This window comes from Hemicordylus capensis, chromosome 3 (assembly GCF_027244095.1).
Source record: "Hemicordylus capensis ecotype Gifberg chromosome 3, rHemCap1.1.pri, whole genome shotgun sequence".
Taxonomy (NCBI): Eukaryota; Metazoa; Chordata; class Lepidosauria; order Squamata; family Cordylidae; genus Hemicordylus; species Hemicordylus capensis.
In genome coordinates, this window is record NC_069659.1 from 321,587,409 (window position 1) to 321,603,498 (window position 16,090).

At 43.3% G+C, this 16,090-nt stretch overlaps 1 protein-coding gene across 14 annotated transcripts in view; it reads left to right on the plus strand.

The window, feature by feature from the left end:
- The first annotated feature begins 1,010 nt into the window (after positions 1–1,010).
- Positions 1,011–16,090, plus strand: part of MBNL1 (muscleblind like splicing regulator 1) — a 243,927-nt gene continuing 228,847 nt past the window's right edge. For 5 of the 14 annotated variants that reach the window (XM_053307244.1, XM_053307249.1, XM_053307255.1 and 2 more), the window contains exon 1: positions 1,015–1,479. The gene's annotated coding sequence lies outside the window, so the exon portion shown is untranslated. Of the gene's footprint in view, positions 1,480–16,090 lie in introns of all 14 variants that reach the window. The other 9 variants (XM_053307251.1, XM_053307252.1, XM_053307258.1 and 6 more) reach the window with 6 other exon arrangements.

Here is a 16,090-nt window from a genome sequence, read left to right on the forward strand (position 1 = left end):
TACTTTGACTAACAAGCAGAAGGTTGCCGGATCGAATCCCCACTGGTACTATATCGGGCAGCAGCAATACAGGAAGATGCTGAAAGGCATCATCTCGTACTGCGCAGGAGGAGGCAATGGTAAACGCTTCCTGCATTCTACCAAAGAAAACCACAGGGCTCTGTGGGTGCCAGGAGTTGAAATCGACTTGACAGCACACTACTACAGACAAGGGCTCACATGACTGAATGGTCCTTTCAGTTAAAAATCCCTTCACATGGAACAAGCACAGGGGAGGATTCTAGTTTTGCCTTCTCCTCGAAATGCTAATTTTCTATGTGTTGGGATTTTGTTTCCATTATAAAGGATTCTAGTTTTGCCTTCTCCCCGAAACACTAATTTTCTTTCTGTTGGGATTTTGTTTCCATTAAAGAGGAATGTTCAATCCCACAAGAGCCCGTTTGCAGTCCAAAGTGGCACAGTCCAGAAACGCGTTTACCACCTCATCCGTTGTCTGTGAGAACAGAGGCTCAACCTGATACAAATATAGCCTTGAAGGGAATTCTGCAGTTCTGGCACCTAAAATAAACAGCAGAGATTATGTCTCCAAGTCTGAGATATTCTAGAATACTAGCCAGACCTTTTAAAGCAGGGTTGCCTTGAACCAAAGATCTGTCAAACCCAAGACACAGTGCATTTACAATGTACAGTGAATTTTAAGTAGCAATACAGTGCTGGGGGGGGGGGACTGCCATACGGAAAATGAAAAGTGGTGGTGGTGGTGGTGGTGGGAGTCCACAGAAGACACTCCATTGAAAGAGACCTTTGGATCAGATTTACACTACAGCCCAGAGGTGTTTTTCCTTTCCCCCTCGCTTTCTTTCCTCTCATGTTTTACATATAAACTTGGGAGATACCAAGAGTAGCTTTTAGGGGATACTGCGTGTTTTCAGAGTCTGCTTGCTTGCCGCTTTTCCTCTTGCCCTCGGCCAGCCAGTCTGAACCCACATCCTCTTCTATGGTCGATGTATCCGTTCCTAGCAGCGTGCAAAGAGGGGCAAAGCCGGCGCAGAAGCGTTTGCAATTATTATCCCTCGCTCTCTCTGCCTGCCAGCCTGCCTCCCTGTCTGTGCATTCTTGCAGGCTCCACAAAGTACGCCCAGTGCTTCCTGGTAGGGTTTTGCCGAATGGGGGAGGGGCGGCGCACGCAGCAGCGGAAACCAGACATTACAGATAAGAGTGTGCAGAGCCATCGGCTACAGTCTTTTGCATTGCAGCTGCGTGAGGTTCGGGGCGGTGAGAATGCCGCTGTGACAAGGCGAGTGACAAGTTCCTTTTTTGCCCCCTGTTGTTGTTTTCATTTCTTTTTCTTTCTTTCTTTTCTTACCCCCCCCCCCCCCCCACCCCGCTCAATCTTGGTCATCATCTCCTGAATCCCCCACAATGCCTTGGTCGATCTGTCCACAATCTGATGGTTGCCTCTGAAAAGCAATGTGAGAGGTAAGAGCAGGTCTCTTCTGGTTGTTGTTGTTGTTGTTCCTGTGGATGGTGGTGTTGACTCCGTGTCTTCCTCTGAACATTTTGCAGAGCGGTGGTTTGGATTTTGGTGGCGAATTTCTTTTAAGGCAGCACACTTAAGCACGGGATGGCTGAGGAAAGAGGAAGTGAGATTGGAGGTTGCCTCCACTGGAGAAGTGCAGGGACTGGATCTCCTTGCCACCGTTTAGGATTTCACAGCTCACACGGTTGAGTTGCTAAAAAAGAAAGCAGAAGGTCGCAGCTGCAGTTCTGCTCAAAGCAGACGCTTCCTCCCTGCGTGCGTGCGTGTGTGTGTGTGGATGTGTGCGCGCGCGCGTGTCGCTCTGCAGGGTCTGTCAGAGTGCAGTTTTTGCAGTCTTCACGCAGACAGACGGAAGACACCCGCCAAGCAGGTGCATGAGGAGGTCCCCTATCACTCAGTGACCTTTCTTTCAAGCTTAAATTATCCCTGAACTTGGCTTGCTGCATGGCCCTTATTATAGACCAGCAGCACAGCTCTACAGAATAGAATGGGTGCGCTTTACTTTAAAACCCTCCAGTTTCACAGGACTCCATAGATCAGCAACCAGCTCCACAAGGTCCAATGGGATGTGCCAGCCTTACCTTGCCTTTCAAGCTGCCCCCCCCCGCCATGTGCTCATTCTGCTGCCTCACTTCCCCCCTCCATGTGGGCCAAATATATTTGCTGCTGTGAGGTTAATTCCTTGCCTACTTCACATAAATGTATGTGTGACACGTTTAGTTGTATTTCCTTATATGGAAAGCACTGTATTTTGGTAAACTATGGCTTTTGTCCAAGTTTACAGGATGGAGGATACACCTTTGAAAAGAGATTCTATTTCTTAAAAACCCGTTAAAGAAATGATTTCTCTGTCTTATGATCTACCTACATCACCTCTTTTTAAAAACTGTACATATGGTGTTTGACAACTGAAGTTTGATGTGCATATTGCCTTTATAAGGAATGATTTTCTTTTATGCATTGATTACAGTTTTATTCCAGACATGAGAAATATCAAAGTGTGCTTCCTTTAATAGGCAGGAATTTGTTAATAGCACTGCATCATAAGAAAATATTGTGATCCGGGTTTCTCTAGGGGAATGTTAACTGTGGTGCAATGTAAGTGCTGTCCCTAAAGTAGTTAACTGGCACAGATAAATTAAAGAAGCCAGTTTAATCTCTAGACTCAGACCTTCTACATTTTTGGGAGAATGGTTACAGACATGGGTTTATGCCCAGTGTGAAAAAAGTTTATTGAAGAGTTGTGTGTGTGTGCACTGAGAGCGAGAGCGAGCGCGAGAGCAAGAGAGAGAGAGAGGAACGGTTTGCAGGTGTTCAGGCCTATATATGCAAATACGTATAGTTTTCTGCATTCAGCTTGTGTGAGCACATATTCATATAGACGTGTGTTTGTTTTGAGTAACTGTGATAGCCTTTCAGAAAAACTAGAATTTTTTATAAGGAATTTGCTTCAGACTAATGTTTTCCAACATCATCCATTTATTTGTCTGTTCTTGACTATTCTTTAAACATATATTGCTAGCCAGATGGATGGGCTAGCTCTTTTTCATAAGGATTTCTAGAATCGTTGGATACCTTTTGATGTGTATCAGTCATTTGTAGATGTACTAAGACAGGAAGTGAAAACAAACAGTATAATTGGTTAATTATCAGCATAGGAAAGATAAGATTCAGGGTTATACACATGTTGAAAGAATTATGTTGCTTAATGAATTTTTAGTGGCCTGTAAAGAAGAATGTGCAATTATGTTGCAAAATCTGCAGTGACCGACCATGACTAACGAAGACTGGTGAAAGGCACTTCAGGGAGACTCAGCAAAGCTAGACTTGTGGATAAATTACTTTGGGAAGTTGCATTTCTACTGCTCACAGGGGATATTTTGAAATAATTGTAAAGTTGAACTCTTTGCAAGATAGCCTGATTTTTGGAGGGAAGTTAATTACTTCCTTTTCTCAAAGTAATGTACAAGTTGCAAGAGCAAAAGCAAACAAGATTTTTAAAATTAATAATGGAATAGTTATGATAATGATTCTGTAGAAATTGACAGTTCTTTCATTTGTCTCTGTGAAGTGATCAGAATTTTTTAATATAGGCCAAAAGTGAGCAAGCAAGAAAGAGTGGGAGAGAGGGAGAAATTAAAGGTGATACACAAACTAATTATACGTAGAAGATAAACTGGACTCTGACTTTACTGATGTAATAGAGGGTGCTTTCATTGAAACAGAATATTAAAATCTACTCCTTTTTCTTAACAATGCAACTTATAGGTCTGATTCAGAATTACACTCCCTGATTGCCAGATCATAGTTTAGTGATCTAGAGTGCGGTGTGAGTTTGCCTGCTTTTCCCTTCCCTCCTCTTTCTCCCCCCCCCCCCCGGTCATGTGCATTCTCCTTCACTGACATGGTTAGTGAAGTTACTATGGCTTACTGTGACATTAAACACATGTAACTATAATTATTGCTAACCATAGTTTTTTCTCAAACTAGAAACTGATACTGGGATCTAATAATGGTTTCAGTCTTTGTTTGGAGTGAAAGCTATGGGATGGTAACTGTGGGTTCAGCTATATGCAAGCCATACATATTTGCTAACCAGAAAAGAGAGAGGAGTACTTACATGTATGCAGAGAAGAGGGGGAAGGAGGAGCCTGTGACATCATGGGGTGCTCCCAGTTGCCTAATTGCCAAAGCATGGTTGGGCGATAGGTGCAGTGTATGATGTCTGAAGTAGGCTATGGTCTCAAAAGACAATTCAAAACAAACATTTAAAGAAGAAAACTGTGTTTTCATACACGATGATAACAGTGTGTGTGTGTGACTTAATCCCTCCCCCCACTTGTTCAAAGCAGTTTATATTTTAACCTCAAAAAAGTCATTTCTGGTAATTAGAATGAGAAATGTAGCCACCTAATGTGCAGCGGGGATGTAACTTGTCTAGGGAACAAGAGATTGCTGGTTTGAATCCCCGCTGGTATGTTTCTCAGACTATGGGAAACACCTATATTGGGCAGCAGCAATACAGGAAGATGCTGAAAGGCATCATCTCACACTGCACGGGAGGAGGCAATAGTAAACACCTCCTGTATTCTACCAAAGACAACCACATGGCTCTGTGGTGGTCAGGAGTTGACAACGACTCGATGGCACAACTTTACCTTTAGAATGAGAAATAGGTACTTATCCAAGGCCTCTCAGCTAGCTCCATGGCAAAGTGGGGATTGAATCTGCATTTCCCAAGTATTGACTCAAAACTTGCAGCATCCTTATATTTGTGGGATGCAAGTGTCTATGGCCAGAATTGCTGGCATGCTCATTGTACAGCTGGAGGGCCCCTTTTGGACCATAAAACTTTTTGCCAACTGCAAGAAAAATTAAGGCAAAAAAGAGAGGATTGCAAGAGGAAAATCACAAGACACTTTCTTTACTGTATAACTATGGAGAAAATATAAGACAAGGATATCCTATAAATGTTCTAGCCACCCTAATTGGATTCCATTATTATTTAGAATAACTGCTTCTCTAGAGCAGGTCTTTAAGTATTCACGGCTAAACAGTTCCTTCTTGAGCCATTACAGCCATTACAATACAATGCAGTAAAGTGCTTCTGTGCTAAATCATTTTGATAAGGTTGAAAAGATCTTGAAAATCCATTTCTTAGTAGAATGTTTGAGGAAGAATTCAGTCAGTTATTGTGTAAACCTAAAGAAGCCATTTTGCCAGTCTTTACTTCCCACATTGCAGTTAATTATGTGACAGTAATGTCTCCATTGGCTTAGTTTGTCCACGCACTGATAGTGGCTGGCACTTGATCATCCCACTTGCTGCCCTGACACAACTCCCTGTGGCCCAGTTGTGAATTGTGTTTACACAGCTAAAAGGATGATGAGACCCCCAAATTTAGAATAGCAATCCAAACCATCTGACAAATGGTGATCCAAACCATCTGAGAATGAATCTGCTCTGAATGTAGGAAAGGCACTTCTGGGCTTTCACTGGGTTCAAAGTTTATGGCTGGGATTGCTCCAAAGAGTTATTTTAGGCATGCCCAAGTACTTGGACATGCCTACTGATATTTTTATTTTTATTTTTTGTTATACAACAGATGCTTGCTCCATGACATACTACAAACTGGCTTGAAGACCCTTTAGTTTCAAAGGTAGTTTGCCATGAAGCTTGGTGCTGCTGTTTGAGAAACACTAGCTCAAGGTCCTCTGAAGAATGCAGAACTAGTTGCACAATTCTTTGGATCCTACCCTATTTCTTTTGGGGAGTTATATGTCTGTATTCTGTTCTATCTGAACTTGCATAATAAACGCAAGTCCGATAAAAGCTCCAGTGGAATACAGATTATATCTGCATTTTCATGATGTAAAGCAGGCCTGTGCACTGCATATTGTTTAGATTTAGTGTGAAATATCAAACTTCAGAACATTTCACTTGCTGCCATCCCATCCCACTTCAGTTCTCTTAGGCTCCAGCCATTTCTCACATCACATCCTCCAAAACTATCCAGTGCCTAATGGGCTCTGAGACTGTTATACTTTCAGTACTCTATATTTTTGTAACTAGAAATGGCTGTTAAATTCCTCAGGTATTGGTTCTGTTTGGACATGTTACTTCCCTTAGAACTTGTGGGAAATGACCGTCTCAACCCACTTCCAAGAGTCTATTGTTACTGAGCCCCATTTTGCCTAGTAGAAATGTTTGTCTACATAAATCCACATGTCACTGAAGTCAGAACTTTCATTGACTTAATTGCAGCTCAAATCCGTGTTTTTACAATACTATTAATCATACTAATGTACAATTCTACTGCAATTTAGATTACCTGGTACTGATGTTAGGGTTGTTGGAGCATTGCATGGGACTGTGCATTGGTGGAATAGGACAGGTCATGCATGTAGACAATTGATCATGCTAGAATTGGTGAGTGAATATGTGAAATGAATCCATTGAAGGTGCACTGCATTTGAGTTCATGGGAGCTTGTATGGAATTTTTGTTTGGTGACTTGCATCTCTGATGGCCCATTCATGCATGCATATCATTACTTCATGTTACAGTCAACAAGAAATGAACATGCCTTTGACAACGAACCAACAGTATTTGCAGAGGAAGGTGAACTAGTGGCACAAGAATCCAAAGGCCCACCTTCTTCTCTAGGACAGCTTATTGCACTTACAGTTATGGTCTAGAGCAGGGATTCTCAACGTTGGGTCCCCAGATGTTATTGGACCAACTCCCATAATCCCCAGCTAAAGGCCACTGGGGCTGGGGGATTATGGGAGTTGAAGTCCAATAACATCTGGGGACCCAACGTTGAGAATCCCTGGTCTAGAGCACTGAAGAAGCTAAGAAAGGAGCTAAGAAGACTCCCAGGGAGATATGCCATTCAATGGCTGACATCAGTGTTCTCTCTCTCTTTTTTAAATCTGCGTGCAGAATGAGTTTTGTTCTGAGTGGCAGTATCAAGGCAGTGTGCGCGCATGTGTATTCAAAGTGCGGCCTTCCTGATTCAACCTGAGCAGAATCTAAAATTAACTGAGCGGGCATTAAAAACCGTGTGAGCACATGCACACGTGCATGCCTTAGAGGGAACACTGGCTGACATGTTGCACAATTTTATGCCACTGTTGACCCATACTGCTGCAGGTGCTAAGGAAGGATCAGTGTAAGATTACAGCTGTGCAAAAGCTTGCATACTGGCAGTTTGGGAACACAGCTTCCACTGGAAACAATCAGAAACACAGCACAACTGAAACACCGCACAATCAGAAAGACTGCACAACATGTTGGCCGTTCAATTTTGTTGGATCTGCGTTTTTAGGTTTTTCACTGTGCACTTCCAAGTGGGTTTTGCCTTGCAGTTTGTTGACAGCTTGCAAACCAGCATTAACCAGTAACAAAATTATTGTGTGGCTACTATTTCGGGTTGCTGTGAGGAGGCACAATTTATGGATTGAAACTCAAGATGCCCAGAAGTGATGAATTATTGCAAAGAACAGACTGTGACTAGAACAGGAAGACTTTAAGAAAGCGGCATTGCTCTTTTATTGGGATAAGGCATTAGCATCCATTATGTACATGGGCTGTAAAAATCTCTCTGACCCTTCTGTTTTAATTTGCTTAGTAGAAGAGTTTCAGTTGTGATGTTTAATAGAGAGATAGTAGGAAAATGCTGGGGGGACGACCCTATGATTAGGTGGACAGGCCTTAACAGCTACTGATGACTGGAATAGTGTATTATTGCTAGTTAGATGTGCTTTTAAGTTCTCAAGCACTATCATTCTCCTGAAAGAAGCTGGGGGGAAAAACACCCCAGAATAGTAATATATGTTAGCTTAAAAATAGTTTCTGCAGTAAACATTTATTATCTCCAAAGGTTTAATTTGTGTATTCAATGTTATTTGAATACACAAATTTGTGTATTCGATGTTATTTGAAATAAAAGTTATAGCATTTACAATAAATTAGAAATGACTGTGTCCAAATATCATAAATGGTTCACAGCACAGAAGTTAAATATTACTCTGTGCATTATTTCGTTATATGTGCACTCCTTCATGTTGCCTGTTAAAACTGGGCCATATTGTTTAGGAAGCACTCATGATAGCTCCCATTTAAGCTGATATGGTTCACTTTAATATTCTTCTATAATAGACATTTTTCCTCTTTGCTATTTCTCTCTTTTAACCCAAATTCAAGAGCTTTCTACCTCTACCTGTTTATTCTTTAAGAGTTATATTTATTCTTTAAGAAACTTATTCTTAAAGAATAAATAATTTGGCAAAAATAAATGTTGCATGCTTGTGAAAGCTGTAATGATCTGGAATGTGATTGCTCATTTGGTGTTCTTAAGGACATTGGGACACCAACAGCTTGGAACAATATGTCTTCTTCATGTCACTGGAAGCTGCATGTGAAAGAACAGAGCCCATAGTTAACACGTGTTGAAAGGGCAAAGCATTATAAAATGCAAAGGAGGGAATCTCTCCTTTCTTCTTTTCAATCATTATCTACGAGTAGATAAACATGAGTATGCGGTGTGTTATGAGTCTTCTTCTTATGGAGAGATAGTTACTAGTGATCTAAGCTGCACTGTTTTTATCAGACTGTGACCTAACCCTGGCCACCCATTCAAAGACTGTTATTTTCTGTGGGTGGATTGGGTGCTTAAGGAGACATCTTTATCAGATAAATACAGTATAAACTTGTCCACTCTTTACCTTTTCCCACCATGTTGTGTGTACTTTCCCCTGTATGTTTCTGATATAGAAATTTTAATCTGATATTTTAATATATTGTCTGGCAGAATATAAATAGTATATCTGTTGTATGTTACAGTGAGTAACCCAAATTTGTTGAGTATTATTTATTTATTATTATTATTATTATTAATAATAATAATAATAATAATAATTCAATGTATTTATTCGATTTATTGACATCACACATGAACGCAGACTATCCTAGACAAATCATGTGGACATCTGAAAAGTTAGACACATACTGGTGGATGTTGACAAGCATCTCAATGAAGTTGTCTGCAGTGAATGATGTATTTCTCTAAAAGTGTGTGTGTGTATGTAGAATTAAATGTCTGGTAAAAATACACACAGACACACACACTCATTTATCTAATTCATTTATCTATCAGACACTTATTTAATTCATCTTGGATTTTCTGCATTCAGATGAACTCAAATTTGGGACTCGTGCTGTAGGAAGTATATTTTTGAAAAAATTTTTAACATGTTATAAATACTTTGGCACTTGAAAGGTTCACTCCTTACTTTATTTTTATTTATTTATTTGTTTTTATCATCATCATCATCATCATCATCATCATTATTTTAATGAGGCTCAGTAAAAACCAGTTCACAATTTGTAAGAGATCACCATGCAATGGGGCTTACTGATGTCAATAATTGTGGCACATTCTTCATTTGTCATCACCATGAGACTCATTGCTGGGAAGCAACACTGTGTTTGTAAACAATGAAGTTCTCTGGGCAGATTTGTTCCTTGAGATAATTGGAGGAGATAGCCTGGCACCCCAACCAGTGTTCCTTTAATCTTTTTCATCTGTGTGTGGAATGTGTTTTGTCCTGGGTGGAAGTATCAAGGCAGTGTGTGCATGCACATGCATTCAGAGTGGGATCTTCTTGATGCAGCCGGAGCGAAAATTAACGGAGTCGACATTTTTTAAAAAAAACTTGTGAGCACATGCCTTAGAGCAGGGGTGGGGAACCTTGGCCCTCCAGCTGTTGTTGAACTACAACTCCCATCATCCCCAGCCACAATTCAAAAACAGCTGGAGGGCCAAGGTTCCCCACCCCTGCCTTAGAGGGAACACTGACCTCCAACCATCTTATACCTTCAAGTGTTATGTATGGTTTGCAATTTAGGCTACAGAATCTGAAGAGTATTTTATTTTAGGCATTTATATGCCACTTTTCAGGCAAACCTTCCAAAATGGTTTACATTTTAAAAAATGAATAAAGAACCGCACTAAAAAGCAACGTATTTACATATTTGGCTCTTTTTCTCTTCTCCTCAGAGCAACATGGTCACTAGTCACTCTGCTGGCAGCTGGGGATGGGAGGGGCCACCTCAGATGGAAAGAGTATTACTAGTTTTGCTGTCGACATTAATCATATTCTATGAATTGGAGCAAATTTCATATATTTACACTTGATCCTTTGTTTCTGGTATTTTTAATTATTTTGCCCAACAGCACGTAAATTGCCTGCTGCACAAAGGAGTCCAGTTAATGTTTAGAATTAAAATTATTTAGAATTCTGTTCCAATTTGAAAGCATAGACTTATTAGACTGTGCTACCTTTTTAAAAAGGATGTGCTTTTATCTTACTACAACACATTTTCTGAACAGAATATGAAGATACTTTGTTGCTAGTTTCAAACTTCATGTGCCAAAAGATAGACTTAGAGCTCTGTTTGTTTGAGGATAACAAAGTAATAGGTCACATGACAGAAACAGTTCAGACAAAATAATATCAACATCTGTACTGCTGTCATTTTCCCAAAAGACAAATAAAACATTAAACATATCCTGAGTGGCTTTGCTAATCCTGTGCTGAGTTGACCCTAAGAAGCTTTGATGGGGGTGTAGTATGTTCTCAGTTTAGCTTGTATATGTACTTATGCTAGCAAATATGATAACCAAATCATTTGTGTACTTGTGTCTCCTGTAAACCTAGCACTCTACACATTTACCTAGAATAAGTCCCTTTACATTTAAGTGGAATTAGCTGTTAGATAAATTATAAACAGTTTTATGTTTTCCATTCTGCAAATTACCAAAGAATACGACTCCAAACTGAATTCCACCGTCTTCAGAAACTGTCCTGTTAGTTCGGCTGACTCAGCTCCTGTTGTACCTGGGCAGGTCAGGTGTGGCAAGAAGCACACTGTTGGAGCAGGCAAGGCAAAGTCAAACAGGCAGGAGGCCAGGAGCAAGGGCGTAGCATCCATTGGCCAAGGGGGGGGGCGCGTTTGTCCCTAGAGGGTCAGGGGGCCCACAACACTGAGGGTGCGCCCTGCCACCGCTGCCCTTCCTGCACTAGGTGCTCGTGCCCTGAAGCTGGGGTGTGCATGTGCGCAATGGGAAGAAATGCATTGGGGCTTCCTTCCTTTCTCCCCCCGCCCTGCGCTTCCTCCTCCCAGGAGGATGGCCACAGTGGATCAGCCCTCACTGCTGCTCCATCCCCTGGCTGCCACAGCCATGCAGGAGTCACTGGAGAAGGGGTTGCCTGGCCCTGATCGGCCTCTGACCTTTGAGGAGGACAGTGGCCCCCAGTGGCCCTGCACCCAGCTCCGTGCTATTAAGCTGGCACTGCTGCTGGCTATGGTGGTGGCCACTCTGCAGGTCCTGCTCTGCATCAAGCCTCAGAAACCGCCCACCTCCAGCAATGGCTCAGCGGCAGGCAACAGCCACCATGATGGCGGCGGCTGCAAGAATGGGACCAGCCCCGAGCAGCAAACTGGTCCCGTGGTGAGAAATGGGGAGGGGAAGGCTTGGGTAGGTTAGGTTGCCCCACCCCCTTGCATAAGACATCAGACGTGTGGGCATGGCTTGGGGGACACATATGCTTTGTGAGTACGATGGAAGACCCTTAGCTGCACTTTGTCCCCCGGCCACCGGGAAGCTCACTATTCCCCTTGCCAGGACCCAGAAATCAGTCCAGAAGTCAGAGTCAAAACAGGCAAAAGGTCAGAAGCCCAAGATCAGCCCATTAGCAGCAGGCAGGGTTGAAGTCCAAAAACAAGCAAAGGAGCAGAAGCCAAGGAAACCTAGAGCAGGAAAAAGAACCAAGGTAGCACACATCCACAACAAATTTTCTTCAGCAAATGGTGGAGGCAAATTGAGGACTTAAATACAGAGCCAGCACTGCAGTCTCACCCGAGCCTGGGATGTCTTAAAGGGGCTGCACCCTATTCCTTAAGTGTTGGCTGTGGCGTAACTGGGTGGCTACTGATGGGTATTGGGATGCTTCGGGTTCAACCTCCGATTCAGAGGACACAAGGTGTATTGAGCAAGGGTGTATTGAGGGGGTCAGCAGGACAGTACATTGAGGGGGCCAGCAATGGGTCAGCACATTAGGCATTTCCATTGGTGGGGGTGGGGCCCCCCTCAAAGCTTGCCTCATCCTGTGAGTCCTCCCGGTCAGAGTCAGGCTCAGGGGTCACAGTCACTTCACCTCAAAAGTCCCTGGTGTCCAGCTCAGGGGCCATGACCCCTTCATCCTGGGACTCTTCCGTGTCGGACTTGGTGCTCATGACCGCTCCACTGCTGTCTCAGTGACTCGGGCAAATTTTGATGTCCTCCTCCTTCCCCAGGAAGTGCTCTGTGCCTGAAAATATGTCCCTGAGGCTTGCACTTGGAACTCAGGAAGCACAGGTGCCATGTCATTTCTTTTTCTATTGCACTGGTACTTTGTTAGGATGCCAGCCACTGACTTGCATCAGCACTCCAGTGTTTCAGCTCTTTCCTGCCACTAGATGAAGATGCCAGGGATTGGACCTGCAACCTTCTGCATGCAGTGCCTATCGATGAGGCTCTACACACGATCTGTGTGTAGAGCCTGGGAAGGTTCTGTGGGGAGAGTGGGCTAAGCTGCTCTCCCCACAGACGAGCTGGGCGGCTGGATTGGCCGTCCACATGACTACCACCTCTGTCACGGAGCTGGTAGGGGCTGCAGGGATCGGGGGGCTGCCTGGCCCCTGGAAGTCCCAGGATGCCCTGCGTGAGTGTGTGGGGCATCCTGGGGAGACCTCCGACACTGCGAAGCTCATTTTAGCCTCCCGGCGGGGGTCTCCTCATGTGTTGCTGTGGCATGGAGTCGCACCGTGGCAACTCACAATTGGGAAAATGGGTTAGCGGAGCGCTCACTCCGCTAACTCCATTTAAGGGGAGGGCTTCTTTGGTGGGCCTGCCTCCAGAGAACCACCGGGCTTGCCTCCAAAACTGAACTGGACTCCTTTAGCCCAGTTTTCTCCCATCGTGAGAATAGCCTCAATGAGTTGGTTACAGCCCATCTCTTCATTTGCCTAGAATCCTCTGCATTTGCCTAGAATGTTAGCGGGGATTCAAACTGGCAACCTCTTGCTCCCTAGGCAACTTATTTCCCCACTGCGCCATTAGGTGGCATTCCTATGCACATAATATACACTCCCCATGCACTCAGACACTTACACGCAGACACAGACATTCACACTCGTGTGCATTTATTTCCCTGACTCAAAAACATTTTTTTAAACCATATATACTTACTACAATCACCTCGTCTCATACAGCATCAGCAGTGAAGAGCAAAGAGTGAGCTGTTACCCTACCAGCAAGCCTTTCTCCTCAGGGACCTAGTTGTTCCCCCTTGTTCAATTATAGCTACACCCCAATGGAAGGGTGATCAGAAGACTAAGGTTTGTTTGCAGTCGAACTGATTTGTACAGCTCTTGCATAGCTCCATTGATAATTGTTTGTTTTGTTTTTTCCTTTGACTGGTAAAGGATATTAAGGCAGTATGTGATACTTGGGCAGCAAAAAAGGCCTCTGTTTCTGCTGTATGATTTGCCTACTCATTATTTCCTGGGTGTCCTCATTTCATCCATTGATTGACAACTGCTGTAATCTCTTAGTGCTCAAAAAATATAACTAACAAAATGTGTTTGTATGTAGGCTGCATGCCATTGTGACTGTGGTAATGCAGTCCACAATCTGACATGTTTGCTCAGTGCTTCTGGTCAAATCCCATGTCCATATAGTTGAAAACTTTGAGTGGCATTGATAAATTAAAAAACCGGGATGCTCTTTATCAGGGATGGGCATTTTGTAGCTCGGTTGCTCCTGGTAGCTCCTGGGTTTGTCTGAAGTAGCTCTTCAGACTTTTGGGTTTGTGTCTTCATCCCTTCTCTTCCAGCCAATACTGAAAATCTTATTGGCTGGCTCAGTGCAGGTATCTATATCTATATCTATATCTATATCTATATCTATATCTAATGGTCACCTTTACTTTCTCTCCAGTTATTTTCTTTCCAGTTGCTTCTCCCACAAAGCAGCCTCTCTTACTTTCCTTTTGTTCTCTAGCAAAGCTCTCCTGGAGTTCAGGGACTTTGCAAACCACCATTTTGTGAATGATTTCTGGAAGCTTTTAAGTCATCCCAAACTTGCCCTATAGAACTGATTGACTGACAGAAGCATTTGGGTGTACAAATTCTCCTGTATGTCACTAAACACAGGACATACTTACTTAGGAGAAGTGTAGCAGAATCTAGACAAGAACCACTGTACTGCAGTGGATATTGTTTTGAACTTGGATATAGAAAAACAGTATTAAGATGATTTTTGGTCATAGCCAAAGTCCTGTCTCTTATCCAAACCTACCTCACAGGATTGTTGGCTAAAATGCCACTATAGGCTCTTTGGAAGAAAGGTAAAGTACAAATAAAACCATATTTTTTAATGGATCAGACATATATCAATATTTACATTTATATCCAATCTTCCTCCAGAAAAGCTTACAAATTAGTTTTGGGCGGCTCTCAGGACCAAACCTGTTAAGCTTTATCAGTAGAATTGGATGTCTAAAGAACATTCTTTTAGCCAGTGAGTCGATAAAACACAGGTAGTGCTGAAAAACTGTCAGTTGTTTGCATTTGGATGTGCACCTTTTCATTGGAGGGGAACATTAGTTTAAACAATGAGGCCATTCTTACGCACATCCTAGCCCAGGCTAGGGAAGTCCAGCCTGGGTTAGGCTGCACATGAGAACTACCAGGATCAGGCCCAGTCCTGGCGGAGCAGTGCTGCCTAGCCCAGCTTTTTAACCCAGTTTTTCGTTGGGGTTAAAGGCTCAAGTAAGTCCTTAACCCGTATTCTGGGATTGTGTGTTTTGGGGGGCCACATTCAGCCACAGCAGACATAGAGATGGGCGCCAAGAGTGCGCAACTTCTGGGGGGATCCCCTAATGCACCCCACGTGTTGCACAGTGCACTGAGGGATATCCTGGATGTCCCAGCCTCCGCAGTGCCATACAGTGCCACACAGTGCCACACAGTGTGGATTGTCTGGAAACATGGTCTGCGCTCCCAGCAACATTTCAGCTATTGACTGGTGGGAAGGTGAGTTAGACCAGCCTCCCTGACTGCCTGCCTGGTCGTGTGAGTGGTCCCAGTATGTTGCAAGTGACTATGACTGCTCCAGCCTGAAGACAGAACCAGTTCTGAAAATACTGGTTCCAAAGGTGTTCTATCCCTTCTGCCACAAAAAAAAAAAAAAAAAGAAAGAAAGAAAGAAAAAGAAAGAAAGAAAAAGAAAGAAAGAAAGAAAGAAAGAAAAAGCTAAAACTGGTAGCTCAGTAACTTTGAGAAAAAGGGGAAAATGCATAGGTGCTGTTCCATGAACACTTGTGCAAGTGCTAGTGGAAGACCTCTCTCATTGGAGTGCCACAATGTTTCGAGATTTGTGTTACAGTGTGAGAAACATTGTGAAGGTCCAGGCTGTAGCATATATTCCAGCAATCTTAGCTATTTTTCAAGTACGGACCACTTTGGAAAAAAGCTCTTCAATGTGAGAGCCGTTTCTCACTGTGCTGACCTTGGCACAGCATTGTACCTTTCTCAGTTTTGGAAGGATCCTTTAAGATAAATGGAGCCCTCTCTTAAGAGCTCAAGGAGGAAAGCACTGGGCGGGGCTACAGTTCCCAGCACTCTGTGCATGCCTTCCAAGATGGTGCAGGGGCTTTGGAGGGCCTTGTTTCCCTTAAAAGAGCTCCCTTGGTGTTGGGCAAAGCGCAGCATGCATGGTGAGAATGGTAATCTCCATGTGGTGCAAGGAGTCTGTGCAGATTATTTCACTTTGGTTGAAGCTTCACACAGGCCCAATAAACAGTTAGTCAGGTAGCCGCCTTAGGGTTGATGTGGGCCACCCTGGGCCGTACAGTGAAGAACGCTGATACATACTCTAGTGGGCCATAAAAAGGATCTGAAAAGCACTTGTAAAAGTATCGTACAAAGTAGCAGAAAAGTA